The sequence below is a fragment of the Eretmochelys imbricata genome, chromosome 8 (assembly GCF_965152235.1).
Source record: "Eretmochelys imbricata isolate rEreImb1 chromosome 8, rEreImb1.hap1, whole genome shotgun sequence".
Classification (NCBI taxonomy): domain Eukaryota; kingdom Metazoa; phylum Chordata; order Testudines; family Cheloniidae; genus Eretmochelys; species Eretmochelys imbricata.
In genome coordinates this window covers 70894027-70907319 of record NC_135579.1, presented here as the reverse complement: position 1 = coordinate 70907319, position 13293 = coordinate 70894027, and positions in this window count along the sequence as shown.

Here is a 13293-nt window from a genome sequence, read left to right as displayed (position 1 = left end):
GCAACAATGACTTTATTGCCTCTGACAGCGGTGATCAAAGGGAGGAGGGGAGGGTGGTTAGCTTACAGGGAAGTAGAGTGAACCAAGGGGCGGTGGGTTTCATCATGGAGAAACAAACAAAACTTTCACACCGTAGCCTGTCCAGTCATGAAACTGGTTTTCAAAGCTTCTCTGATGCGCACCGTGCCCTCCTGTGCTCTTCTAACCGCCCTGGTGTCTGGCTGTGCGAAACCAGCAGCCAGGCAATTTGCCTCAACCTCCCACCCCGCCATAAACGTCTCCCCCTTACTCTCACAGATATTATGGAGTGCACAGCAAGAGTAATAACAGTGGGAATATTGGTTTCGCTGAGGTCTAACCGAGTCAGTAAACTGCGCCAGCGCACTTTTAAACGTCCAAATGCACATTCTACCACCATTCTGCACTTGCTCAGCCTGTAGTTGAACAGCTCCTGACTACTGTCCAGGCTGCCTGTGTACGGCTTCATGAGCCATGGCATTAAGGGGTAGGCTGGGTCCCCAAGGATACATATAGGCATTTCAAGTCCCCAACAGTTACTTTCTGGTCTGGGAATAAAGTCCCTTCTTGCAGCTTTTAAAACAGACCAGAGTTCCTGAAGATGCGAGCGTCATGCACCTTTCCTGGCCATCCCACGTTGATGTTGGTGAAACGTCCCTTGTGATCCACCAGTGCTTGCAGCACTATTGAAAAGTACCCCTTGCGGTTTATGTACTCGCCGGCTTGGTGCTCCGGTGCCAAGATAGGGATATGGGTTCCGTCTATGGCCCCACCACAGTTAGGGAATCCCATTGCAGCAAAGCCATCCACTATGACATGCACATTTCCCAGGTCACTACCCTTGATATCAGCAGATCTTTGATTGCGTTGGCTACTTGTATCACAGCAGCCCCCACAGTAGATTTGCCCACTCCAAATTGATTCCCGACTGACTGGTAGCTGTCTGGCGTTGCAAGCTTCCACAGGGCTATTGCCACTCGCTTCTCAGCTCTGAGGGCTGCTCTCATCTTGGTATTCTTGCACCTCAGGGCAGGGGAAAGCAAGTCACAAAGTTCCATAAAAGTGCCCTTACGCATGTGAAAGTTTCGCAACCACTGGGAATCGTCCCAGACCTGCAACACTATGCGGTCCCACCAGTCTGTGTTTGTTCCTGAGCCCAGAATCGGTGTTCCACTGCATGAATCTGGCCCATTAGCACCATGATGCCCACATTGCCAGGGCCCCTGCTTTGAGAGAAGTCTGTGTCCATGTCCTCATCATTCACGTTACCGTGCTGACGTCGCCTACTCGCCAGGTTTCGCTTTGCCAGGTTCCGGTGCTGCATATACTGCTGGATAATGCACGTGGTGTTTAATGTGCTCCTAATTGCCAAAGTGATCTCAGCGGGCTCCATGCTTGCCGTGATATGGCATCTGCACAGAAAAAAGGCGCGGAACGATTGTCTGCCGTTGCCCTGATGGAGGGAGGGGCAACTGACGACATGGCTTACAGGGTTGGCTTACAGGGAATTAAAATCAACAACGGGGGTGGCTTTGTGAGAAACTGAATGGCCCCCTCAAGGATAGAACTCAAAACTGGGTTTGGCACGCCGTTGATTTCACAGAGGGAAGAAGGAGAAAATGAATACAAAACAAATCTGGTCTATTTCTTGTTTTGAGCCACTTTATCTTTATACATCTTGCTGGCAGCAGACTGTGCAGTACGACTGCTAACCATCATCATCACCTGGGTGCTCAGAAGAAGATGGTGCAGTATGACGACTAGCCATCATCTTCTGCTGGCTGGAGGTTAAAAGACAGTACTGTGCCTCAGTACTGTGGACACACTCCACCGACTACATGCACTTAGAGCACTTGTGTGGGGACACACACAATCAACTGTATAAAACCGCTTTCTACAAAACCGACTTCTATAAATTCGACCTAATTTCGTAGTGTAGACATACCCTTAGTAATGGAAGTACAGTTCTGGTACACAAGGCCCAAAGCCTTGATGGACTTTGATGCGTACTTCGTTATGACCCTGTATCTCTATAGTAGGAAGAGATCTGCAGGATAATGGAATATGACCTTTGAATAAGACAGTGGGGAAAAAAATTTTATATTGTAACTTCATTGAATTTCGCTCAGAAGATTAGAAAATAACAGAGTTCAGAAGAGCTAAATTTCAAAATGATTATCAAGAATTAGGATTAAATGAAAAGAAAAACTGTAATATCAGTAATTTAGAGTTAAAAGGATTAGAGGGAAATTATGTGATTTTTATCAGTTTTATTAGAACAAATATTAAAGAACCAAGCCCTCAATCCCACACAAAAAAACCCCTAATGAAACAAAAACAAAGAAACTAAAACTTTCATTGCTTACTTTTGTTGCAGTGAGAGACTTAGTAACAAAATGGCAGATGAAATTCAACATTGGTAAGTGCAAAGTAATGTCCATTGGAAAAAATAATCCCGACTACACATATAATGATGCGTTCTAAATTAGCTTTTACAACTCAAGGAAGAGATCTTGGAGTCATCATGGATAGTTCTCTGAAAACTTCATCTCAGTGCTCAGCAGTGGTATAAAAGCTAACAGAATGCTAGGAACTATTAGGAAAAGGATAGATAAGAAGGTAGGAAATATTATAATGCCACTATATGAATCTGTGGTGTTCCCATACTTTGAATACTGTGTCTAGTTGTGATATCTCGATCTCAAAAAGGATATAGTGAAACTGGAAAAGGTTCAAAGAAGGGCAACAAAGATGATCAAGGGTATGGAATGATTTCCATATGAGGAGAGACTAAAAAGATTAGGGCTGTTCATTTTAGCAAAGAGACGATTAAGAGGCAATATGATAGAGGTCTATAAAATCATGAATAGTGTGGAAAAAGTGAATAAAGAACTGTTATTTACCCTTTCCCAAGATACAAAGTTAATAGGCAGCAGGTTTAATACAAACAAGAGGAAATCCTTTTTTGCACAATTATCAGTTAGCCTGTGGAACTCATTGCTTTGGGATGTTGTGATGTCCAAAAGTATAACTGTGTTCAAAAAAGAACTAGATAAGTTCATAGAATCATTGATGGAGGATAGGTCCATCAATGGCTATTAGCCAAGATAGTCAGAAATGTAATCCCATGCTGAGGGCAACTCTAAACCTCTGATTGCCAGAAGCTGGAATAGGAAGATGGGTAGATCTCTCCAAAATTGCTCTGTATGATATACTATCTATGATGTTCTGGTATTGGCCCCTGTTGGAGACAGGCTATTGGGTTAGATGGACCATTGGTCTGACCCAATGTGGCTTTTCTTACATTCTGACTTTATGCACACCTCCTGTTACCAGTGATAATTTAGTGGCAGAACGTTGTCATAATTGAATGGTGGTGGGGTGCTTTTTGTTTTGTTTTTGTGTTTTGAGGGGAGGGAGGTTGGACATGGGATATAAATGGAATTTTATTCATGGAGACAAAGGGGAAAGAGTGTTTCCCCAGGAAAGGACATAATAATGTTTCCAGAAGTTGCTAAAATTACCCATGCAAGGAGACATGTTCCAGTGTTTCCTTTAAGATTGGTATTGAGGTTGCTTTGCATTTCCTGTAAGTTACATTTCAAGAGGTGTATCCGTATAGGTTTTGATGACACCAGGAGTTTTTTTAATTCTAGCATAAAAACCCCTGATGACTTTGAAGAGCTTCACCAAGATTTAGGAAATTAATTTGATTTAATGAAGAATTTTCAAGTTTTTTTATTTTAAAAAGATTGTAATTATTACTGCAAAACCTCAGATATGTGTGAGGTGATTCATAGTGCAGATTAGCTGACATAATCCCTGTAATGGGCACTTTACAATCTAAATTCCTGATCCTGCACAGAGCTCTGCAGGGGTGACCCACCTACTTCACTGTGCTTGAATGCAGTGATCTGCCTGCACAGAATTCATTGCAAGAGCATAACCTGGGGTTCTAGAGTGTGCACAACGGTTGCAATCAGATGGCCTGCATTTGATGCAGATTTTATCTCCAAAACCAGCTGCAAAACTTTAAAAATCAGGATGTTGGTTAAGGGGGGGATTTTCTAAGGTGCCTAAGGGAATTAGGCTCCTAATTCCTATTGACTTAGCTCCCTTAGGCTCTTCTGAAACACCTACGTTAATGGTTTAAATTTCAATAGCCATTTTTGGCATTCATTCTCTTTTTTTATTTTCTATTGAATACTTTCACGCTTCTCCTGATGTGAGCAAGTAATTGCCTAGTGCCCTCTCCCAAATGGACCATTTCATACTAAATAAATTGAAACCTGCAGAGTTTTTGGGTTGGAAGACTATATGAAAACAATGTGGATATAACACATGGATATAACATCATGCTCCCATTACAGAGCAGAGAATCATACACTTGGAAGGGACCTCGAGAGGTTATTTAGTCCAGTCCCATGCACTCAAGGCAGGACTAAGTATTCTCTAGACCATCCCTGACAGGTGTTTGTCCAACCTGCTCTTAAAAATCCCCAATGATGGAGATTCCACAACCCCCCTAGGCAATTTATTCCAGTGCTTAACCACTCTGACAGTTAGGAATTTTTTCCGAATGTCCAACCTAAACCACCCTGGCTGCAGTTTAAGCCCACTGTTTCTTGTCCTATCCTCAGAGGTTAAGAAGAACAATTTTTCTCCCTCCTCCTTGTAACAACCTTTTATGTACTTGAAAACTGTTATCATGTCCCCTCTCAGTCTTCTCTTCTCCAGATTAAACAAACCCAATTTTTTCAGTCTTCCCTCATAGGTCATGTTTTCTAGACCTTAATCATTTTTGTTGATCTTCTCTGGACTTTCTCCAGTTTGTCCACATCTTTCCTGATATGTGGAACCCAGAACTGGACACAATACTCCAGTTGAGGCCTAATGAGCATGGAGCAGAGCAGAAGAATTACTTCTTGTATCTTGCTTACAATACTCCTGCCAATACATCCCAGAATGATGTTTGCTTTTTTTGCAACAGTGTTACACTGTTGACTCATATTTAGCTTGTGATCCACTATGACCCCCAGATCCCTTTCCGCAGTACTCCTTCCTAGGCAGTCATTTCCCATTCTGTCAATTCTGTCAATAGTCAGCACAGAGGAAGATTAATTTAAGATAGGAAATCAGCAAAATAACCTTTAATCTTAAAAGCAGTATCAGTATTGAAGCCAAGCGTACAACATTTCTAGAACAGAGTGCAATGTGTTTGTCCTCCAGTTATCATTTAGGGGATGACTTGATCTCTCCTTTGGCTTTTGTCTTATTTTTCTTTAATGGACAGGTGTTTCCTTTTGTGATAATCAGTAAGGCCAAGAGAACAGTGCTTACTTCTTTCCCATTCTGGTCTTTCTGTGTGCTGGCACAGGGTGACATTTATGGGGAGATGGACCGAGCTTCCCCTGTGATTAATCTGAGACTGTGGGACTAGGGATCAGCTGGTAGCCTGGCTGAAGGGCTACCAAGAGCTCAGTTGAGGGAGTGAACTGCAAGGAGCAGGGGAAAGAACCCAGTTATTAGCTGCCTCCCAGACGGCAAATAAGAGCTGCAGGAAGGCTCCCACAGGAGTCCCTGGGTTAGTGCAACGACCCAGAGGGGCCAGGAAAAGCTTCTCGGAACTGTAGCATTGTTGGGCAGAGGAACTACTTTATTTTGATATTTTATGTAAGTTCGTGGTTAACCAATAAATTGTGTCCTGAGGCAAGGGCCTGAACTAGCTGCTGGCATGGCACTGATCCTTCGCTGGCTGGTGAGAGAGCCCACCAGCTAGCACATGTGTACAATGGTTGAGCGTCTAGCACACTGCACTGAACTCTTGATTAGTTCAAGACAAATAGTTCTGGCCAAAATCTGGGCCAGCCCCAAGCCAGCCAGATTGAGTTGGCGGGACATTGTGAAAGGGCATCAGTAGACATGTAGCGTTACACGTTGCAGTACAGACATTGTCAAGCCCAGCTTTCAACACAGAAGAGCATCTCCAGGAGCTGCTGCCACTTTGGGACGTGGCATGTCTCTGTGAACAATCAGAGGTCCGTGAACCACAGAAAGGGGAAATGCTGGCTTAGATCAATATTCCTTAACCTTTCATGATCTGACATTTCTGTTTTACTTTAGGACTATTACTTGGAGGTTGCTACATCAACCGTTTTTTCAGAACTTGTTCAGACTGAAGTTTACATAGTTGGCGATGTCCAGTGTATTTAGGAAAACATTGCATTCCTTCATATGTTAGTAGGTAAAACCCTCTACGCTGAGACTGATGCAAGATTCCAGTTCATTCTGATCTGTTTTCAAATGGTAAAAGTGTATACGAAAAAGGGGCTTCTTGAAACAACACACTTGGGCTTTTTTCTTCAGGTTACATTGAACTTGCTGACAAAGGCCTCCACAGTCCATCTAAAAGATTATTCAGCCATTCATCTCTGTGCAGCCTTCTTTCAAGTTCTCACCATCAGAAGCATTTCTCAACATGTGCAAGTTGCCAGTTGCCTTCAAAAGGGAAGATTTGCATTAAAATTTGCATTTTTGAGCTACCCGCTCACTAGTGTTGCCCAAAGTAACATGGTTTGGGAATCAAGATGCCAGCAATTTAGCAGCCCATTGCTACACAGAGCTAACCAGTTTCCAGTCTTAGCATGGATTTACCAAATTTTAAAATACTTTTAGCGTTAGATGTTTCACTTATGGAACTTCCCTGTTGACAGTTTGATTGATTTTTTTCACTATTACTTTAGGTAGGTGGCACAAACATAGAAAAGTCCCTGTATGAAATTCCTTAGAAGGAAAATTCTAGTGAACTAATGCATTGTTTTAACACTATTTCTTCTGGCAAAGGCTACTTCTGTTGGCAGTCATTTGAGATTCTGAAGTTGGCCTACAGAAAGGCAAGGCTCCATTCTCTTTTAATTCTTCTTTGTAATCCTTGACCAAAAGGAATACAAATTAAATGGTTACTTTAGGGGAAAAAAAATCTCTGTAGCAATTCCTGACAAACAGTGGGATTTGCAGGAACTACACAAAGAAAATCTTATTCTGGTGTTTCCACCTCCTTGGACTCAGGTCTCTGCACCCACATGTTCCCCCACAGAGAGACAGGCACAGAAAAGGGAGCACTTCTCCCTTGCCTTGGTGCTGCTATTTCCATTTAAAAAACACCCTGTTACAATATTAACAACACTGAACCTTTATTCCATAGCAACACTATTCCTTTAATTCCTCAAAAGATGGATGTAGATGCCCTCTACACCAACGTTCCACACAAAGATGGACTATAAGCTATCAGGAACAGTATCCCCGATAATGTCATGGCAAACCTGGTGGCTGAACTTTGTGATTTTGTCCTCACCCACAACTATTTCACAATTGGGGACAATATATACCTTCAAGTCAGCAGCACTGCTATGGGTACCCGCATGGCCCCACATTATGCCAACATTTTTATGGCTGACTTAGAACAATGCTTCCTTAGCTCTCGTCCCCTAATGCCCCTACTCTACTTGCGCTACATTGATGACATCTTCATCATCTGGACCCATGGAAAAGAAGCCCTTGAGGAATTCCACCATGATTTCAACAATTTCCATCCCACCATCAACCTCAGCCTAGACCAATCCACACAAGCGGTCCATTTTCTGGACACTACTATGCTAATAAGCGATGGTCACATAAACACCACCCTATACCGGAAACCTACTGACTGCTATTCCTACCTACATGCCTCCAGCTTCCATTCAGGACACACCACAAGATCCATTGTCTACAGCCAAGCTCTAAGATACAACCGCATTTGCTCCAACCCCTCAGACAGAGACAAACACTTACAAGATCTCTATCAAGGGTTCTTAAAACTACAATACCCACCTGCTGAAGTGAAGAAACAGATTGACAGAGCCAGAAGAGTACCCAGAAGTCACCTGCTACAGGACAGGCCCAACAAAGAAAATAACAGAAGGCCACTAGCTGTCATCTTCAGCCCCCAACTAAAACCTCTCCAGCGCATCATCAGAGATTTACAACCTATCCTGAAAAATGATCCCTCACTCTCACAGATCTTGGGAGACAGACCAGTCCTTGCTTACAGACAGGCCCCCAACCTGAAGCAAATATTCTTCAGCAACCATACACCACACAACAAAAACACTAACCCAGGAACCTATCCTTACAACAAAGCCCGATGCCAACTCTGTCCAGATATTTATTCAAGGGACACCATCATAGGACCTAATTACATTAGCCATGCCATCAGGGATTCGTTCACCTGCACATCTACCAATGTGATATATGCCATCATGTGCCAGCAATGTCCCTCTGCCATGTACATTGGCCAAACCGGACAGTCTCTACGCAGAAGAATAAATGGACACAAGTCTGACATCAGGAATCCTAACATTCAAAAACTGGTAGGAGAACACTTCAACGTCTCTGGCCACTCAGTAAAAGACTTAAGGGTGGCAATTCTGCAACAGAAAAGCTTGAAAAACAGACTCCAACAAGAAACTGCTGAGCTTGAATTAATATGCAAACTAGATACCATTAACTTGGGTTTGAACAGAGACTGGGAGTGGCTGGGTCATTACACATATTGAATCTATTTCCCTTAGTTAAGTATCCTCACACCTTCTTGTCAACTGTCAAAATGGGCCATCTTGATTATCACTACAAAAGTTTTTTTTCTCCTGCTGATAATAGCTCATCTTAACTAATTAGTCTCTCACAGTTTGTATGGCAACTCCCAACTTATCTGTATGTATATATATATCTATATCTATACATCTTCTTACGAAATGTTCCATTCTATGCATCGGATGAAGTGGGCTGTAGCCCATGAAAAATTATGCTCAAATACATTTGTTAGTCTCTAAGGTGCCACAAGTACTCCTGTTCTTTTTTCAAAAGAAACTGACAGGCTAGTTTCCATTGCCATCTACCATCTGTATTAGAAAATGAATCAAAACCAACCAGAGATTTTGGAACTGTAGATACTTTGCCAAGGGCTGTTATTGAGGCAAATGGCTTAGTACTATATGGTTTTTGTTTGTTTGCTTAAAGAATTGTGCATTTATAGAAATAAGAATAGCACCTATCTCTGTACACTAGGTGGGATAAAATTACAAGGGGGAACTACTGTATACTTCACTGCATAAAGTGTACTGCAGTATCAATTATTTATGAAAAGGTAATCATGGTAATGACGCATGTGCCCCAGAGAGGTTTGGGATGCTTTATATGTCTGGCAAGTGAGCAAAGAGGACAGTTATGTCAAAATCAGCACTACAGCTGGTGGAGTTTTGTTTTGGTTTGGCTTGGTTTTTGCTAAAACATTAGACTGAAACCATGGATTTTCCACCAAAATGAAAATGTTCATTTTGATAGAAATTTTGCAGATTTTCAGCGAAAGAACAAAAATGATTCCTTCCTTATTTTTATCTTTTGTAGTGGAATTCAGGCACACTCGGGGGCAGAAGGTGTCTCTGTACTTTGGCATAATTATGTCTCTTTGTACAGCCAAAGCATCTAACATTCACTCTCCAGATAAGTAAAGAGATCCATCTGAAAGACTTTTTTTTTTCTTTTCTTTTGGGCCTGTATTTCAATTAGGTTTGTTAAAAGGTTTAGTGATGTAGTTTATTAATAATGAAAACTTCTTTTTATCCCAGCTAGAACAGTGTCCTGTACTTTTAGTGATCGTGTTAAAAGAACTCAAATTAACAAATTCCATCAGATTAAGGAGTCCATAGTGTCCCTTTAGTGTGTGACACACACTAAATCCATTACTGTTAATGGCAGTTACCTCTATAAATCAAAGGGAGAATAATGCTTTAAAAGCCTAATTATTTATGGCATCAAAATACAGTAAAGTGGGGACAGCTTTAATTGTAGGTTTTCTAATCTCACGAGAGATCAGACGAATACCATGTTGAAGCTCATCAGGATTCTCTTGTCTCTACACATTTATTTATTAGTGATAGTATAGACCAGAGCTGACCCTAGACCAAATGGCGCCACAGTCAAGCAGTGTCTTTGGTGCCCCCCCGCTCCATTTGTTAAACTTTTGAATACCTTATTTTTTATTGCATTTGCAGCCCATATCATAACTTTGATGCAGAAGTTGCATTCATGATTTATCCCTGTCACATAAGATGGACTTCAGAAAAGCAGACTTTGACTCCCTCAGGGAACTGATGGGCAGGATCCCCTGGGAAGCTAATATGAGTGGGAAAGCAGTTCAAGAGAGCTGGCTGTTTCTTAAAGAAGCCTTATTGAGGATGCCGAAAGAATAGCAAATATGGCAGGTGACCAGCTTGGCTTAACAGAGAAATCTTCGGTGAGCTTAAACACAAAAAGGAAGCTTACAAGAAGTGGAAACTTGGACAGATGACTAGGGAGGAGTATAAAAATATTGCTCAAGCATGCAGGGGTGTAATCAGGAAAGCGAAAGCACAACTGGAGTTGCAGCTTGCAAGGGATGTGAAGGGTAACAGGAAGGGTTTCTACAGGTATGTTAGGAAGAAGGTGGTCAGGGAAAGTATGGGACACTTACTGAATGGGGGAGGCAACCTAGTGACAGATGACGTGGAAAAAGCTGAAGTACTCAATGCTTTTTTTGCCTCGGTCTTCACAGACAAGGTCAGCTCCCAGACTGCTGCACTGGGCAGCACAGTATGGGGAGGAGCTAAGTGACCCTCAGTGGTGAAGGAACAGGTGAAGGACAATTTAGAAAAGCTGGACGTGCACAAGTCCATGGGTCCAGATCTAATGCATTGGAGGGTGCTCAGGGAGTTGGCTGATGTGACTGCAGATGTGATTGGCCATTATCTTTGAAAATTTGTGGCAATCGGGGGAGGTCCCAGACAATTGGAAAAAGGCAAATATAGTGCCCACCTTTTAAAAGGGAAGAGGGAGAATCCAGGGAACTACAGAGCAGTCAGCCTCACCTCAGTCCTTGGAAAAATCATGGAGCAGGTCCTCAAAGAATCCATTTTGAAGCACTTGGAGGAGAGAAAGGTGATCAGGTACAGTCAACATGGATTCACCAAAGGCAAGTCATGCCTGACCAACCTAGTTGCCTTCTATCATGAGATAACTGGCTCTCTGGATATGGGGAAAGCGGTGGACATGATATATCTTGACTTTAGCAAAGCTTTTGATACGGTCTCCCACAGTATTCTTGCCAGCAAGTTTAAAAAGTATGGATTGGATGAGTAGACCATAAGGTGGATAGAAAGCTGGCTAGATTGTTGGGCTCAATGGGTAGTGATCAATAGCTCGATGTCTAGGTGGCAGATGGTATCAAGTGGAGTGCCCCAGGAATTGGTCCTGGGGCTGGTTTTGTTCATCTTCATTAATTGATCTGGAGGATGGGATGGATTGCACCCTTCACAAGTTCACAGATGACACTAAGATGGGGGAGAGGTAGATATGCTGGAGGGTAGGGATAGGGTCCAGAGTGTCCTTGACAAATTGGAGGATTGGGCCAAAAGAAATCTGAGGAGGTTCACCAAGGACAAGTGCAGAGTTCCGCACTTAGGACAGAAGAATCCCATGCACTGCTACAGGCTGGGGACCAACTGGCTAAGCTGCAGTTCTGCAGAAAAGGACCTGGGGATTACACTGGATGAGAAGCTGGATATGAGTCAGCAGTGTGCCCTCATTGCCAAGAAGGCCAATGACATATTGGGCTGTATTAATAGGAGCATTGCCAGATCGAAGGAAGTGATTATTCTTCTCTATTTGGAAGTGGTGAGGCCACATCTGGAGTCTGTGTCCAGTTTTGGCCCTTCCCCCCCCCCACTACAGAAAAGATGTGGACAAATTGGAGAGAGTTCAGTGGAGGGCAACAAAAATGATTAGGAGGCTGGGGCACATGACTTATGAGGAGAGGCTGAGGAAACTGGGCTCATTTAGTCTGCAGAAGAGACGAGTGAGGGGGGATTTGATAGCAGTCTTCAACTACTTGAAGGAGGGTTCCAAAGAGGATGAGCTAAGCTGTTCTTAGTGGTGGCAGATGACAGTACAAGCAGCAATGGTCTCAAGTTGCAGTGGGGGAGGTCCAGGTTGGATATTAGGAAAAACTAGTTCACGAGGAGGGTGGTGAAGCGCTGGAGCGGGTTACCTAGGGAGGTGGTGGAATCTCCATACTTAGAGGTTTTTAAGGCCTGGCTTGACAAAGCTCTGGCTGGGATGATTTAGTTGGGGTTGGTTCTGCTTTCAGCAGGGGTTTGGACTAGATGACCTCCTGAGGTCTCTTCCAACCCTAATCTATGATTCTGTGTGACATCAGAATCAACTTCCTGCAATGTTTTAGTATTATTTTTACTTAAATTGTCAGTTCAAGCTATGCCACTAAGTTATTAGATTTCTTCTAAGGCCCATTAATATAGGCATAACTGCATCCACCTTGAGTTGTACCAGTATAACTCTACTGGTTTTTTAAAAAATCATACACCCCCCTTACTAACACAGTTGTACTAGTAGAAAAACTATTTGTACACAAGGGTTTAGTTAACTTTAACCACGCATCCAAACCTATTATGAATATTTCCTATTCGGCTTAAACATCCTAATAGGTGTCTCAATCCCATTTTTTAATGTTATTTTGCCATTATTATTCCATTGCTCTTCTACCCCATGGATGGTGGAGTCTGCTATCATAAGTGGTACTGGGGCAAAGTGGGTGAGAAAATACAATATTTTTAATTTGGACCAATTTGTGTTGGTGAGTGAGACCAGCTTTTGAGCTACACAGAGCTCTTCTTTGGGTAGGGTGATGCACCTGTATGCTGTCCCCAAACAAGTGTAATAGTACTCCCTGCCTGTTGCACACAAATCAAGCTTTGTGGAAACCTGGATTGGCCCTATGGGGGAAAGGATACCATGTCATGACTGTCAGGACAACGAGCACCCCACTGCGGCCTTGCCAACTCTTTTAAACAGACTAAAGACCCTGGAGCTGCTTTAGTCGGTCCTGGCTGATGGGTGTGGTGAGGATGAGGGACAACAAACTTCAGCGTTTGTGAGCTATGCTGGCCCAACACCTTCGGTTTATGATAATCTCATAATCTCATCTTTTGTCTACACTACATTGCTTTTAGCAACAAGCTGTGTGGCTACAGCCGAGCCGGTAGGGCTGCAGGAGAGCGCAGGCCCAGTGCCTCGGGGGGGCCCCGTGACAGGGGCCCTCTGTGGTCCCAGCTTGGGGACTGTAACCCGCCTGGGCGTAGAGCGACAGGCAGGCCCTGCAGGGGCTGAGCGCCATCCTTCCGCCCG